General features: G+C 51.3%; 1 protein-coding gene across 2 annotated transcripts in view; it reads left to right on the top strand.

The window, feature by feature from the left end:
* Window positions 1–232: 232 nt before the first annotated feature.
* LOC1272050 (irregular chiasm C-roughest protein) overlaps window positions 233–13,076 on the top strand; it is a 206,878-nt gene continuing 194,034 nt past the window's right edge. For both annotated transcript variants that reach the window (XM_061650955.1, XM_061650951.1), the window contains exon 1: window positions 233–1,188. The gene's annotated coding sequence lies outside the window, so the exon portion shown is untranslated. The remainder of the gene's footprint in view (window positions 1,189–13,076) is intronic.

Here is a 13,076-nt window from a genome sequence, read left to right as displayed (position 1 = left end):
CCAGCCTCACCACCGGCCGCAGCACACCCGCTGCTGTGTACAGGTCCCACCGCACCGCAACTAGTGTTGGTGCGTCGGAGCACGCGCAGCCACGGCACCGTAGCACAGGTTAGCAGCGCCAGGAGGCTTCGGGCTTCGGGTTTCGGATTTCGGAACGGTTGTCATCATCCCCGGCCACACAGCACTCCTCCCCCCCCCACCTTTCAGCAAGAACGCACGTTGCAGCACGACACGACACCGATGAGCCAGAGCCGAAGCGGGCGCATGCACAACGGAATAAAAAGGTCCTGCTGGCCTGCCGAACCGAAGCCAGTGCCGAACTGAAAACCTTCCCCCCCCCCCCCCCGAAAGCGACCGTGTGCTGTACCGGAATGCTGTGTTGGCGCGCGCCGAACCGACCAAACCAGCACACACAGCGCTACGAGGCAAGGACTCCGAGCAACGCACACAGCCAAACGCTCACGAGCGGGCACGAGCGGACGGCTCCGGTTCCAGGTTGACGCAGTCCGAGCTCGGCAGGCATAATTTAGTTAGCATACGGCGGTCGGTATGCAATGAAAGTTCGTCCCTGAGGCCGGTTTTCCCGGACGCGGTTGCTCTAGGCGCGCACACACACGGGGCTTTTGGTGGTGTTCGACGGTTTTCGTGTTGTTGGTGCGTGGTTTTCCGCCTCGTTTGTGTTGCCCGCCCGTCCACCAGTAGTGTGGCCCCAGCACACTGTCCACGGTGCGTACGTGCGTGTGTTTGTGTGAGGTGTAGATGGGGGTTCGCTTAGCGGGGTGCGTGCAAGCTGCCAGGATATCGCTAGCGGGGGGCCATCAGGTGTGTGTGTGTCGGAAGTGGACGCAGGAATTCTAACGCGCGCGGCAGGCCACCGTTACGTGTGCGGGAACTTCCAATTTGCGGGAATCCCCTGCCCAGAGGGTTGTTTGAGGGGAAACACGAGAGTGTCCCCCACTGTAGAGACAGATAAGCAGGTGAGTGTATAGCAGGGTGCGTTAAAAAAAAAGGGCTGAGAAGGACATTAGGGTTTAGGTAGGTGCAGGTGGTGTTGTGAGTGAGTGAAGTGTGCGCGCCGGAAATCATTTCGAAACAGCAAACAACATCCTCAGCAATACAACAATCAAACAAACTCAAAAAAAAACCTCTGTTTGCGAAACGCGCCAAGTCTGCCAAGTCAACTCACAGGTAAGAAAGATTTTAATTTCAATTCATTGGAAAATAAGACTTTTATCATTTTCTCCACAACCAACACTGTTGTACGGAAAGATACAGTTGACTTACGTTCCAAACTCGTCTCCGAAGTTCGGCGGTGAATTTCATCCACTTTGCTCCAACCGTGCCTAATTCGGGTCAGATCTTGTGGAATATCTGCAACTCCTACCCAGAGGTTGTCTTGCTGCATACAAGACATGGGTTGGAGCAGGCAAAGTGTACGCCCCCCCCCCCACCTCCCTCCTCCTTCCTTCTCTTTGGTAAAGGTGCGTGTGATAGGTGCAACCCATATGTCAGCTTCCACCTGTGTGACCCACCCTACCCGGGGATCCGTGACATCCAGGAAATCAAAGGTTCACATGCACACTTTTTCCTAAATCAATTTAACTATGGCAGTCTCTTGTACCCTCCTACACACACATAGTGAGTGCGATGTGAAGTAGTGTACCGAAGCACATGTTCACATGTGTCGTTACCCGGATCCTCTCGGCAGTTGAAGAGGTCGTCTTTAACCGGGCGGGGCGGAGAGCTGCTCCACTATTACCGGGTGCAAGATATACGGCTTCCGAGTAAACGGTTTTCGCGTAGCTTATTAACCGCGTAGCGCGACGCAGTCCTCTAACCCCCCCTCCTTCTCCTTGCTCCACCATATTCCACCCGGCACGTTTTAGGTCAAGGAGTCGGTGTGCCTCGCACGTGTGCGTACGCGCCGGGGACGTGAATGCGGTCCGTGTGGCCTTTTTCCAGTGTGTGTCTATCTATGTATGTGTGTATGTGTGTGTGTGTTTGCGCTTGATTTTTATTCCTCGGTTTTCTACACACACTCATACGTTTCCCACTAGCAGCTCGGCGAGGACAATATCGCAAAAGTTTTCTGCGACTTTTCACGTCACCATATGCCGACCGGCACCCTCCTGGACTTCCCCTCGGCAGGCTGCGAAGTTTGCTGTGAGTTTAAATTCGCTCCCCTTCCGGTGTTTCCCCCTTTTGCAGCCGGCAACCGTCCTGGCTTTCGGGAGGGTGGGCTTACATTTGCACCACCGGACCCACTGCTCCGAGGTACACGGAGGTTCTGCAGGTGGATACAAAAAAGGAAGGAAAATTGGAAAAAAAATAGCGTAGTGCGGCTGGCTCGCCACTCACCGTTTCTTGTGCTGTGGCATTTCCCGACGTTTGTGCTTTGTAAAACCCTTTTTTTTTACTTTTGCTGTTGGGCTGCATGGCAAAGGCATCCTTCAAACAGAGGACCCACTCCACTAAGTGATCAATAATTTCTGTGTGCCGGAGGCGTTTCCTCGCCTAGCCCGCAATATGCGCAACACGAAAAAGGTGAGAAAATCACGATGTCGGTTGGGAAATTCATGACTTTGAAAACGAAACAAAAAACCCCGCGAAAACACCCAAAACAAGGAACTGGAATACAAAGGCCCGACACCGCTCAGTAAAAGTATAATCGCAATCCATCTGCGCTGCAGGTGCGGTGGAGTGTAAAAATGATAAGCGACAAGGCATCAACGCAGCCGCTGTTACGCGAACGTACGGGGTACGCAAACCAAATAAAACCTGCCAAACCGATTTGACACACATATACACACACACACATGCACATACAAAATGCAACTGGAAGATTTGTGCCGAGATTTTCGGTGTTCTCGCTCGGGCGATGTGTGACTCGACGCGTGGTTCTATTGATGTTTCTCCTGGGCTGTCTCCCTCTCTCTCTCTCTCTTCGTTGCTAAGGGGACCCCAAACGAACTCCCGGTAAAATAAAAACACACCAGCATGCATGTACATGTTCACGCACACACGTAGCTAAACAAAGGGGGGGCTATAGTCCTCGCGGACGGTAACTAATTTGTGCCGCCACTGCTGTCACACTGGCTGCTGGTCTGCTGGGTGTGCGTACGGACTGGGAGCGTTCTCGGCTAGTGCTGGTGCTCTGTGTTGTGTTGCAAATGAAAAGCTACAAACGAGAGAGAGAGAGAGAGAAGATTGAAAGAGACTGAGGCAACACACATACACACACACACACGCGGAACCATTCAGTCGCCCTTGGATACAACGGCAGCAAAACAATTCCGTTAAGTTTTTCCCCAACTACACGCGCGCGCGGCTGTGTGTGCGACCACTCGGGTGCTCCTTTGCCGCTTCCAGGTGCTCCCGGGGATGGCGTGCTTAATCACCAGCGGAACCAGCCCCCCCCCGCGGTCCAAACCACCCACGAACCTACGCTGGCACGTAAAACGGGCACCTCGGTGGAATGTTTTGGAATAGATCTCAGGCACTAGGACCTGGGGCGAGGTCCACGGCGGGTTGGGGTATGCAGGGCGCTAGCATTCACATTCACTTGCCCCCTCCCCCGTCCACGCTGGTGATCTTGGACCTCTCCGAGAGGGGAGGGTGGTTTATAATCGATATCTCGCGTGCGTTCCTGAAGTTCCCGACGTCCTGGGGTTGGTGCCGCAGTCGTCGGTGAGGTCCTGGGCTGCAGTCGAACCACTCTCAGCAGCTCTGCGAACATTGACAACGAAGAACAAGGACGTTCTTCCCAATCGCTGGTTTTGATTCCTTCCATGTTGGATGGTGCATCGTCCAGTCCAACAAAAAAAAAAAAAAAAAAAAAAAAAAAAAAGAGAACCCCGAAAGGTTCGTAAGGGACTCCAGTAGCACACTGCCCGCACACTTTATGGCATCAATTACTCCAGAGCTTGGAGGGTTTTGGCCCGAAAGAGAAGCAAAGGAACACACACACACACACACCTGTGCAAAAACCTCGGCAACTAATATTGTTTGTGTTTTGTTCCGGCTCCGGCTCCGGTGTGTTTTTGTTTTACAGCCAGCCCCGCCGGGCGCGCGCGCTCAGCGAAACCTGGGCAGCAACGGTGGGGGAGGGAAATTTAATGTTCTGCGTCCTTCTCGGCCTCGGAACCGCGGCCCACCTTGCAGCAAAGTCCCAGCACTGGGGGGAAGTGATGAAGAAAGTTGCTTCAAAGTTGCATCCTTTCGCTGGCTTTTTTGTATGTGTGTGTGTGTGTGTGTGTGTTCCGAAGTAAGAAGTTCCTTCCTTTTCCTTTCGGTGCACTCTGGCAGGAGTCAAACTGAAAACTCCGAGGTGTGGAGAAAGCGAGACGGACACTAATTGCTTGTATTAATTTTCCTACATCCCCCCTCCCGAGAAAAAAACGCCCCCACCCCCACCCCCAACTGTGGCTGCACTACCAGCACCCTACAGTGGTGTTGGCGCTTCCTGTTGATTCTCTGCTCCGCCCGCCACGCACGCCTTTGGACGCCGCCGACCGGAAATAGCATGCAACCGGGCGGGCATGGACGCGCAAAAGGCTCTGAGCTACCTCGCAACAAAAAAAAAAGGCCGCCTGCTTTGAAGGCCGAAGCTTGCAAGCACACATTTGCATACCGTGTGCCGCCCACAACCCATTTGATGGGGCAGAGTTGACTGCGCGAAATGGAAAAGGTCAAGCCCTCAGCCTGCCGCTCCCTGTTGTAGTTCCCGCCCGAGCCAACACGGCAAGGCTTTAGAACGTCCCCTGCAGATGGCTCGCCATCGGTTTCGAGGGGGCGCAAACTGTTGATTAGCTTCCCCCCCGGGGGGACGAAGGGGTCGGCGGCCGCCCAAAGAAAAGGAGATGCATGTCAATTAACGCTAATTAAGCACTCGGCGATGCTACATGCACGTGCAGTTGCATACCTGCCCCCGGCAGTCCCTCCTTCCCTCCCTGATCCGCTAAAATGGTGGCAGTTGTCATCCATTTTTTGCCATCCCTCTTAGCACGCCCTCTAGGCGGGAGCGTTCGCAGTAAGTGATTCATTTAGCATTTTACGGCGCCCGGCGACACGACCGAGCGACCTACTGTGGGCACATAGAACCGCAAGGTACGATCGTAAAGTCGCGTCAATAATCAAAGAACGGTGGCCCACCAGCTGCGAAGATGCCAATGGGTGTCGTTGGATTTCCGCTCGATGCTCGAGGCTTTCTTCAGGGGATCGTTTGGGAGTTGCTGCGTCGGTGGTTTACTGCCAAGGCTTGCGTTTGTGTGGAGTGGTTGTGCAGAACAAGTAATTTGACACGTCCGCTGGAGGGTGGACGCTGTTGGATACTGTAATTATGAAAAGGTTATCACCGCATGACCCGTACCAGCATCTACAGCTGAGTGACAGTTTTAACCTCGACTACCCAACTCACTGCCCGCTGCTGCAATGCTGCACAAGCGGCATCTTCCCCCAAAACCGACCCGACCAGTCGGCTATTGCGTAAAAAAAAGGCCACCCCTGCCTTCCTCTGGCTTCGATAATCTTCCCCCGGGCAGTAGCTACCGCTCCGTGCCTCCTTTCTCAACCCTTTCCAACAAAGCCAGTGGTACTGCACTGGCGACAGCAGGCCCGGCGTCAGGTCGGTCCGCACACCTAACCAGTTTGTTACGCGAAGCGCCGAGTTCTGCGTGGGCAGATCGGACTGCTGCTGCTGCTAACCTGTTTTCCATCGGCCCTGATTGCATCAGCATCGTGTGCTCGAACAGCGTACCGGGGGACCGGGCACTGCTGGGCACGATGCACTGTTGCAAGCGCCGTGTGCTGACGGGGACGCGCCTACGCAAAACCTAGCCGCCCAAGGCCGCGGCACTACGGCTGATCGTGCTGTTGTGAGGTAACGGGCAGAGATGTCACCCAGTCACCCCGTTTTCAAGATGACCCTTTCACTATCGGCGCGTTTTGCTGGTGCAGGGAAAAGGGACGCTCGCTCGCGCAAATCGGAAAGCGACAGAGCGACACATCAAACGTTACGATGCGGTCGCAGGCGTTTGTGTGATGGTGAAAAGAGCAACCAAGTAACGAAAAATCATCCCAAATGGAGCAATCTTAGTGCATGATGTAGCGATTCCAGCGTTGACCTTGCTGCCACGCACAACAAAAGCAGTGTGTATCGTGTTTACGAGAAAGAATTCTTAATCAGTCAATGAAGTAATACTGGAACTACTTCAACACAATTCTTGCACAATTTTATTTGACAAGAACACGAACTACAAAACGTTCGTTTGTCCTCAGTTTCAACTCATCTTGTAATGTAATGTGTAATGTTTTCAGTACACTGCAAGTATTCCGAGGGACTCAAAGTGATTTCTCACAGGTTTAAGATAGATTTCAGGAGCTTGTGGTCTTAGTTTGTTTTCCCCCTACATGAAGAATGTACTACATGAACCAAAGGAAATGAAATTCCTTCAGATTCAACATCATGTAGCTCATGAAACAAACTACACAGAACTTTGAAAGAACTTTAAACCATTTACTACTTTTTGTTAAACTACCTAGAAGGCTTTCTGATAACTAAAGCGCAATTGACAAACTTTTTCTAGTAAGATTCTGTGATGGGAAAAATGAAGTTTTTGTCGGAATCGATTCCGGTTAGCTCCGCAGTTTTCTGGAATCAATTCCGGATAGTAGGTCCGGAATCAGTTTCCGGAATCGGAATCGACTCCGGAATTGGTTCCGGAATCTAGTCCCGAATTGATTTCGGAATCGGCTCCGGAATTGGAATCGGTTCCGGAATCGACTCCGGAATTGGTTCTGGAATCGAAATCGGCTCACGAATCGGAATTGGGTCCTAAATTAGAAGCGGCTTCTAAACGGAGTCAGTTTCGGTATCGCCTTAAACATAGGTGCTTGGGTACAATCATACTACGTATTGATAACCGCAAAAAATCAAAATTTGCTTGTAAAAGATCGATTCTCATGGAGATTTCCGGACTGATTTCGCTCCAGAGTCAACCCTGGAATCGGCACTGAAGTCAACTTCAGAATCGGCTCCAGAATGGGTTCCGGAATCGGCTCCGGAATCGACTCCGGAATGGGTTCTGGAGTCGGCTCCGGAACGGGTTCTGGAATCGGATCCGGAATCGGATCCAGAATCGGATCCGGATATGGATCCGGAATCGGATCCGGAATCGGATCCGGAATCGGAATTGGATCCGGAATCGGAATCGGATCCGGAATCGGAATCGGATAGGTCCGATTCCGAGCTCCCAGCACTAATCTACATAGACAAAGTGTCATAATTTGTGCTTGTACCATTGTTTGATTAACAAATGATTGATTTTGTGAAGATTGTCTAGCGGAAGACACTTTTACAATGAAGCGTAAACTACAGTGTACAGTGCAACTATCGAGTATTCGCATTTGTTTCAAGAGGTGCGAGCGACATCGCGAGGCGTGTCGTATGTTTGACTTCTCTGCGGTAGTTGTACGGCGCGTGTCGGTTTATTTTGACACCAGTCGCTCCGCCTGAACTCTCCGCTTTACATGCCGGCACGTACAGTGCGCCGTTAGTACACGGTGCACGTGTGACGACGGCAGCTTTGGTGTCGTGATTTGCGTCGTCCCCGCAGCGCTGCTTGTCCAGCGGTAATTTGAGAAAGAAGAAGCAAAAAAAAAAAATCACACACACAAATTCCCCATTGGGCTTCTTTTTATCTTCGTTCGCATTGCAGCTACCATTCCCGCCCGCCCATCCTCAAAGTCAACACAAGTGAATATGCGCTACACACTGTTTCTTTCGCCGAGGGTGGGTGTAGTTAGTACATTTTTCTTCATTTCTTTCTACAACAACAGCAACAGCAGCAGGAGAACAAAAAGCAAAGAAGCAAAACAAAAGCAGCACTTCATGTTGTCCTGCTGCTGGAGTGTATGAGTGCTAGCTCATGGCGAAGTTTTGGTAAAAAATTCTGTAGAACCATTCTCTCCGCATTCACCCACCGCACCAAACATGTCAAAAGTCCCCAAACCAACCAGTCCCTGCCGGGGGGATTTGGAATTTCCAGTTATATTCGAGCTCGCTCTCCGTCCCTCTAAATCCAAACCCAAGAAAGAAAAAAAAAACCCCCCCAAAGAACAGTTTGACCGATGGGTTCACCACCTCGCCCGGGTAATGGCACACAAACGGAACAAGAAGGTTTGGGAGAGGGACTACCAGTTTCCTAGCCATTGTTGTTGTTGAATTGTGATTGATTTCTCTTGTCATCCAGCGCGCGCGTTGGTGGAAACGCGTTCTCGCCCACTCCCTCCACCAGCGGGTGGAGAGGGCGAGGATGAAATCGACCAGAGATTTCAGCGGGAGGGGGAAACTTTCCTAGGGCGCTGTGACCGGAATAATTATTGACCACGGGCGGCGACAGCACTGGGGCGTTGGATTGCTTGCACCCTTCGCCGGGTACGTCGGTGCTCGTGTCAGCTCCAGCAAAGAGGAAGTGAGACTTTTGGGGTTTTGGATGTTAAGGGATGTTGCCTTTTTCTTGAGATTTTTTCAGTCGGTTTTTTGGGGGGGGGGGGGGGGGCGTTGTGGAGTTCTGGATCTTAGCCACAGGCACACGCCAGGCTTACAGCTTGTACAAACAATCGTACGCACCGGGGCCCGCACTGGACTACACTGCCCAAATTGCCTGATTTGCTGGTACATCTGGTACTTTGGTTGAACGCTTCTAAAAGGCTGCAGTAACTCCCTGCATGCTTCGAGAAGGAATCGATTACTGTGCAGGGGCAAGTCCCTCACAACGCCCGTCGTCGTGCAGCTCCAAAGTGACATTTATTTATTTGGTAGGTATCGTCTCGGCTCCCTGCGCATATCGCTCACATTACTGACGCCTCCGCCCAGGTCTGGTGTATGTTTGTGTCTTGAAAAAACCACGATCGTCGCGATGCACGCAGCCATACAACCTTCAATCAATCAAGCGTCCGCTTGCGCGTCCCGCTGGTCTTCTGCGGTTCGGCGAAAATTTACGAAACCGCAGCCAACACACAAACACACACACACGTCCATATTTGGAAACGTGATGCGAGCTGATGTAGAGGACGCACACGCACGTGACGGCTTCCAGGGTCTCTGTATGTAGGTCGCAACCCGGGAGCGAGAAGCCGCATCCCGCTGCTCATCCTCCCCCGAATATGCCGAGATTATGTTTCACAACATTTTTCCGCCTAATTGTTATCGTCATTACAGGGTCGCAAACGAATCGCGGCGAAAGGTTGGATGCGCTCGCCGCGGGGCACACCGTTGCTGTACTGCTGGTGCATTGCCCACGGTGATGATGATGCCGCACACAGCCGCACATGTGTGACACTGGGCTGAGCTAATTTTAGCCGTGCGCCAACTACACCACCCTTGGATCGCCCCGGCTCATGCCCTAACGTTTGTGTTGCAATAAATTATCTCGATTGGCGTTGCATCCTGGCGAATGTGCGTGTGTGTGTGTGCCACGCGACGCGCAAAAGGGTTCAAATATTATGTGCCGCGGGAGCGGGCACCACGGCACGAAGGAATGCGTATGGTGGCTCCGGCGGAATGCTGCCGGACCTGGTTCGGGGTGTTTGTTCGGACCTGATTGATGCAACAATTTGGTTCTTTTCGGTGTGCGGGAGAGCCGCTGTGCGGATTCCAGGAGGCATGCAGCATTGGAATCCTGCGCCCCAGGCGATGGTTGATTTTATTATAAAACATTACACACTCCGATACAGAGACAGTCACCGTCGTCGTGATACGACCTCACATTGATTCAATCAGTGTGTGTGTGCGGGGCACGGGAGTGTGGAAGTTGCAGGTTTGTTGGAGTTGTACCTCTATTCCAGTGAACTCAACGCTATTGCATTAGAGGGTACTGGGTGTGTGTGTGTGTGTGTTGAATGGAGTGTTGTAATGGGCTTAATTACACAGCGCTACTTCTAATCCGTTTTAATCGCGACGGCGGCCGCTGTTACGTGGAGGTGCACTGGTACATCGGGACATTGCTTGCATCTTCATTGTTTTGCGCTAGTTTTTAGGATCTTTCAGCTTTTACGATAGCAATTACTTTCTAGTTTAATTATCGCATCGCATGCTGGTTGAATGGGCACGAGTTTTTCTGCAAACGAGCAGTATTCAACTGTTCGGGCTGTTGAGGATGATTCTGATGATCTTTTCTTGAAACCGATCAAACAAGAACATCCACGGGGTTTACTGTCTTGAGTTAAAGCTTTTTTTGTCATTTGGTAGCAAACTTCCTAAACTGGCAACGAAAAAGGTTGGAGGATTGTTAGGTCTTCCGGTTAGGCACCTCCCAGTGGTCGAACTATCGAATGTAACGAATCTGTTGAAGTTACACAGCGAAAAGTAGTTGAATTCTAATGCGCTAAGTCCATTCCTGTCTGGTGCTGCTGAATAACATCTGCAAATAAAGTTAAAGACATTTTTACAATGTTCGCTGAATGCTCATTCAACCGTGAAACGCAAGAGCACTCCAAACTTTGCGAGAGCTCTCACTGCATTACCATTTCCAGAACAGTGTCTGGAAAAATGCTCCGTTACCGTGGTGCACGCGACTCATTCCAGCCAATCTGAGCTCGGGCGCAACGGGCGTGCGTTCTCTGGTTATGGTTGCTCACCCGCGATCAGGTTCATTAGTATTTTCCGCAGTTAACCATACGCTTATTTTGCTCGCTTCTCCCGTCCCAGACTATCTTTTTTTTTTGTATTTTGAGACAGGTTTTGCAAGTGGAGTCGCTCGCTGGGCGGAAGGTGAGAAAAGAAAGGCAAGCCCTCTAAGGCTTCCGGCAGTGAGCGATTATCCCGTGGCGTTTACGGGTGTTTGGGTGTGTGAAGGGGGGCAGCGAAACGTTGATTTAATTGATCGATACGCGACTGTCGTGGTTACAGTGAGTCTTTTTTGTTGCTTTTCCCTCTCCTTTGCGTGGACGAGCCAGCTGGAGATGACGGATAAGGCGAAACAAAAAACACTCACACTGATCGGGCAATGGGACTGGAGACGTGGTGGCCCCCAAAACACACACACGGAAATCACGATACACAAGAACAAACGAAAAAAAAACCTCCCCATCCCAAAAAAAAAATGACCCACGGCAGGAAGAAAGAAGACATTAGTTCCAATTTGGAAGTTAATCAAGCACAACTGCCCGGAATGGTCCAAAATTTCATACATGGTGTCCGCCCGAATAGTCAAGCAGCCTTGAAGCGACAAAGAGGAACACAAATGGAGGATAGAGACACAGACACACACACACATACAAAGTAGTAAAGCGATAGAAAGGCGACGAAAATGCGAATCGACAACGCGGAGCGCAAACATGGGCCCGGATGATAAAGATTTCGAGAATGCATCCCGCTGGAAAATCGAAGACACCCAGCGTGTGGAATTTCATTAGAGCGCAGAGAGAGAGAGAGAGAGAGAGAAACAGAGCTAGAGCGGGCGAGATAGTTGGTGGGAAGTAACGGAAAGCGTTTTTGTTGGATGAAATGAAGCAATGAAAACATCATGCAGGAGAAAAGGGAGAAAAAGATGAAGCAAGAGGGAGTAAAAACCACCACCCAAAGCTAGGAAATAAATAGAACCCGGCAAGAAACGAAAGATAATAAGAGAAAAAAAAACGGATAAAAATGAGATGAAACAAAAACGAAAACGGCAGACGAGCAAACTCGAAACAAGGTTAGTGTAAATGAAAGCAGTTGAAATAAAGACAAAAAAGAAAAATAAAGAAAAACAGATGAGACGGCAAGCGAGAGAGAGCACGAAACAAAACAAAGACACTAAAATAAGGGAGGACAAAACCATTAGCTCAGCACCGGAGACGCAAACAGAAACGGCGGACAAGAGCGTGCGGGCCTAGTAAAAATGCTCAACGATACGTATAATCACCGGGCGTCGTCCGCGGCACACGGACAGTCCGAGATTGGACGTAGAACAATGTCTGTCCCCTCGCGCCCCTTGCGCCTCCAATCCCTCCGCCGCCTAGTCGAGCAAGTTTCGTTTCTTTCGGGGTTCGGTTTCGGGAATCGGGAATCTTCTGCGACTGACGGAAATCGTGAATGTGATAAAGCTGAACATGAGCACCGAGAGGGACCCGCGCCACTACCATTGCTGCTCCTGTTGCTACTGCTGGTCCACCGCGCGCCCTGTCCACTGGCCGCCAGTGCCCTACAAACGAGCGCTTTATTAACATTAATTAATGATAATTTTATTCCTTCTCATTATCTCGTTCGCGGGGCCTGAAGGGTGCCGGAGTGGCGGGCCCAGCTCTGTTTGTCCTTTCGTTTCGGAGACACGGGAGACAGGCGTTGAGGCGAACCGGTCACCACACATGATGCAGATGAGCATGGTGGTGTGGTGGATGGATTGGAGGATTTTCGGCCATTTCCTGCGCGGCCGGGTTCGTTGTCTGGTTGGCCCTGTCACTGTCACTAGCCACATGGTCGGTGGCGATGGGGGCCGCCCAACAAACTGCTCCGAACTAATTGCGAAACTCCTCCAGCGGGGCAAACCCGTCGCCGGGCAGCGCTTACTTTCCCCGGCTCTGGCTGGCTTTAAAGGCACCACCTTCCTTAGATATCCTTCTCCTCCACTGTAACCATCCAGTTGGGTTGTGAAGAGTTTTCGTCAAGTTTTGCCAGCGAAGCACACCTCCGAAACGCGTTGTTTGCCCTTCCCCCGTTCCAAGCGTCAAATCCTTGTCAAGTCAAACGCCACCAGTGACTTTTATTGAAGTTTGACACCAACGCGTGAAAGAGAGAGAGCCGTATCTATTTCTAGCATTGAAGCTCATTTAGTCACTTCTCTTACTTTGGAGATACTCAACATTGGTGATACTTTTTTCTTTATTTGTTATTCGCTATCCATCTTTCCCCGTTTACACCCGACGCTTGAACGCTGCAATCGTGCCGTGGGGTCCCGTGTTTACACTTGCGGGCGGTACACTTTTCATTGCTAAATATTTAAGTAGCTTCCGCAGCACGCTTACATTGCCCCGCCGGCAAAAGCCACCGATGAATGGCCGATGCCCCGATCCTGCGCGATTCCAACCCCGGAGAG

This window comes from Anopheles gambiae, chromosome X (genome assembly GCF_943734735.2).
Source record: "Anopheles gambiae chromosome X, idAnoGambNW_F1_1, whole genome shotgun sequence".
Lineage (NCBI taxonomy): Eukaryota > Metazoa > Arthropoda > Insecta > Diptera > Culicidae > Anopheles > Anopheles gambiae.
This window is presented reverse-complemented; position numbering and strand designations above follow the sequence as displayed.